We start from the raw sequence: 3,996 nt of genomic DNA, 5'->3' as shown, positions 1-3,996 counted from the left end.
CTCCTCTCTTTCTCTCTGAATCCTTTTCTTTACATTTTTTCTTGTCTTTCCCTAATGCCATTGCTTATGAATTTTTCTGTCAACTTTTATCCAGTTTGCTGTCTATATTTTTTTTTTTCTTCTGTCTTGTACCCTGTTGCGTTTAAAGGTTTTTCTGTCTCTCTTAGTTTGCTGTCGCTATTTCTTAATTTCTCCTTATTTCCTTAACCCCCAGCCCGCTGCCATGCAGGAGAGCTCAACAGCCTCTGGGCTATCTACTATTTATGGAGTAAGATGATTGACTTATAGTCATATTTGCGTACCAGCCGTATTTCGGTTGGCGTGTGCTCTGGTGTTACCCGTCTCCCCCGAATCCACTTTGAGCCGGACGCAGCCATCACGACCAGACACATCCATCACGACCCCCACTGGTGGTTATCACTTGAGCAGGATTATGGGAAATAAAGGTCAGGTTGGGAGGTGGGGAGCGCACTGTCACAAACACCTCCGGGGATGGTGACTCCACCACTTCCCTGGGCAGCCTGTTCCAATGCTTGACAACCGTTTCGGTGACGAAATTTTTCCTAATGTCCAATCTAAACCTCCCTTGGTGCAACTTGAGGCCGTTTGCTCTTGTCCTATCACTTCTAACTTGGGAGAAGAGATTGACCCCCACCTCGCTACAACCTCCTTTCAGGTAGTTGTAGAGAGCGATAAGGTCTCTCTTCAGCCTCCTTTTCTCCAGACTAAACAACCCCAGTTCCCTCAGCTGCTCCTCGTAGGACTTGTTCTCCAGACCCTTCACCAGCTTTGTCGCTCTTCTTCGGACGTGCTCCAGCACCTCAATATCTTTCTTGTAGTGAGGGACCCAACACTGAACACGGTATTTGAGACGCAGCCTCACCAGTGCTGAGCACAGGAGGACGATCACTCCCCTAGTCCTGCTGGCCACACAATTTCGGACACAAGCCAGGGTGCTATTGGCCTTCTTGGCCACCTGGGCACACAGCTGGCTTGTATTCAGCCAGCTGTTGACCAACACCCTGTCCTGTTTTTGGCTGGGGTAGAGTTCGTTTTCTTTCTAGTAGCTGCTATAGTGTTGTTTTGGATTTAGGATGAGAAGAATGTTGATAACGCACTGACGTTTTCGGTTGTAGTGAAGTAGCGTGCATACGAAGTCAAGGATTTTTCAGCTTCTTCTGCCCAGCCAGCAAGAAGGCTCGAGGGGAGGGGACACAGGGAGGGCAGCTGACCCAAACTGGCCAACAGGGTATTCCATACCATATGATGTCATGTCTAGTATATAAACTGGGGGAAGCAGAGCTGGGAGGGCTCACCGCTTGGGAACTAACTGGGTGTTGGTCAGCGGGTGGCAAGCAATTGCATTGTGCAATTGCATTGTTTTGTATATTCCAATCCTTTTATTATTATTTTCCTTTCTGTCCTATTATACCATCTTCATCTCAACCCATGAGTTTTACTTTTTTTTTTTTTTTTCCTGATTCTCTCTCCCATTCCACCAGGTGGGGTGGAGCGAGCGAGCGGCTGTGTGGTGCTTAGTTGCCAGCTGGGGTTAAACCACAGGTCCTTTTCCACTGGGCAGCTTTCTTTCCCCAGCTTGTAGTACTGCATGGAGTTGTTACGACCCAAGTGTGGGACCTGGCATTGAGCCTTGTTGAACCTCATGCAACTGGCCTCTACCCATCGATCCAGCCTGTCCAGGTCCCTCTGTAGAGCCTTCCTACCCTCAAGCAGATCAACACTCCTGCTGAACTTGGTGTCATCTGCAGAGTTACCGGAGGTGCACTTGATCCCCTTGTCAGATCATTGATAAAGATATTAAATGGAACTGAGCCCTGGGGAACACCGCTTGTGACCAGCCACCAACTGGATTTGACTCCATTCTCCACCACTGTTTTAGGGTGGTTTTGAGGATTTCCGAGAAGGTAAACACGCACACACTGACTATAAGGGAAAAAGCAAGCATTTTATTAACTACACACATGCGTTATGCTAAGGGTATCTTACAAAGCAAAAAAAAAAAAAAATCCTATTAACATACCGACCCAAGAACTGTGACGAAGATGAACCATCCGTACATTCTTGTGCCGTCTTGCGCCGCGAGCTCAGCCCAGCATTTGGTAGGTGCCGGCTTTACGTGGGTGTCCCCACGGAGGCAACAGTGACCTTGCCGTACACCGGCCCACTGCTCTTCGGAAAACCCCAGCGTTTTATACATTTGTGGAGGAACTGGTGTTGACACTCGCGGCCAATGAATGCTGAAACACGCCTCGATGGCAACATAGGGAGCCTATGGCACATGTGCCCGCTGGCCAGGCGCGCTGCACGTGCCATAGCCGTCCCTTCTATTGGTTCATGGGCTCTGCGCACGTGGCATATTACCATAATCCATCAGTCACATCCACTATGCTCTAACCAATAGCAGGACTTTTGCAAGGTAAGCAAAATTATGTGTGATGCCTTGTATTCCTCCATTATTGCATGCACCACATCCCCTAACATTGCTCAACCTCCTTATCCCCATGGTCAGCATTTCAAATAATAGACAATAAACTATCTGTTCCCTGTTCTGACTGTGTTTTTCAGTTATCTTCTTACTCAGTGTTCATCCATGGACCAAAATTCCATCTTTTAACCCTTCCGTACACAGCCACTCTTCGGGCTCGGCCATCCAGACAGTTTTTTTTACCCAGCAAAGAGTACACCCATCCAAGCCATGAGCAGCCAGTTTCTCCGGGAGAACGGTGCGGGAAACAGCGTTAAAGGCTTTATTAAAGTGCAGGTAGACGACATCCACAGCCTTTCCCTCATCCACTAACTGGGTCACCTTGCCATAGGTGATCCGGTTAGCCGAGCAGGACCTGCCTTTCATAAACCCATGATGACCGGGCCGGATCACCTGGTTGTCCTCGTACGTGCCATGTGATGGCACTCAAGATGATCCGCTCCATAACCCCCAGCACCGAGGTGAGGCTGACAGGCCCGTAGTTCCCCAGATCCTCCTTCCAGCCCTTCTTGTAGACGGTTACCACGTTTGCTAACCTCCAGTTGACCGGGACGTCCCCCGGTTAGCCAGGACTGCTGATAAATGATGGAAAGTAGCTTGGTGAGCACCTCCACCAGCTCCCTTGGAACCCTTGGGTGGATCCCATCCGGACCCACAGACATGTCTAAGTGATGTAGCAGGTCGCTAACCATTTCCCCGTGGATTATGGGCGCTTCGTTTTGCTCCCTGTTGTCCAGCTCAGGGGTCTTACTATTGAAGACTGAGGCAACGGCGGCAGTAAGTTTTGGCAAGGCTTTAACAGTAGGTCAAAGGTCTGCTTCAGTGTCTTCTCATTTCTCCATGTTTTTCTAATTATTGCACTGGTTTAATGTCATATTCCTGCCATTTGGTCCTTTTTTTTGTCAGGATGGGGGGTGGTAGTTGGTAAAACTTCTTTCTTTTCGTAATAACAGACATATGTTTTGGTGGCACTGCAGAACCCTGAAATCACTGATTTCTGCAGCAACCTGCTTAGCATTGAGCTAAGGTCATGGAGGTTGCGCAGTCGTGTTGATTTGCAACCTTTTATATGTTCCTCTCAACCTCATCTGTTCTCATGGCTTTAATTACATCATCCTCATCCTTTTCCTCAGCCTTTGTCACTATGTCGTCCCCCCCCCCCCCCATCCAATAAAGGATGGAGAGTCTCCTTAGCCCTCCTTTTGTTCCGAATGTATTTATAGAAACATTTGTTATTGTCTTTTACAGCAGCAGCCAGATTAAGTTCTAGTTGGGCTTTGGCCCTTCTAATTTTCTCCCTCCATAACCTCATGACATCCTTGTAGTGCTCCTGAGTTGCCTGCCCCTTCTTCCAAGGGCCTGTGTGTCCATTTATTTAGTTTGTTATTCCTATTTTCTAATTTTTTCCTCTCTTAACACCTTCAACTTTGAATTTTTGTTTCTATGTGTACTTTTATCTAGTTTTCTGTCCCTATTTTTAGTTTTTTTTT

Source organism: Harpia harpyja, unplaced genomic scaffold, assembly GCF_026419915.1.
Source record: "Harpia harpyja isolate bHarHar1 unplaced genomic scaffold, bHarHar1 primary haplotype scaffold_55, whole genome shotgun sequence".
NCBI lineage: Eukaryota > Metazoa > Chordata > Aves > Accipitriformes > Accipitridae > Harpia > Harpia harpyja.
Note: the sequence above shows the minus strand (reverse complement) of the source record.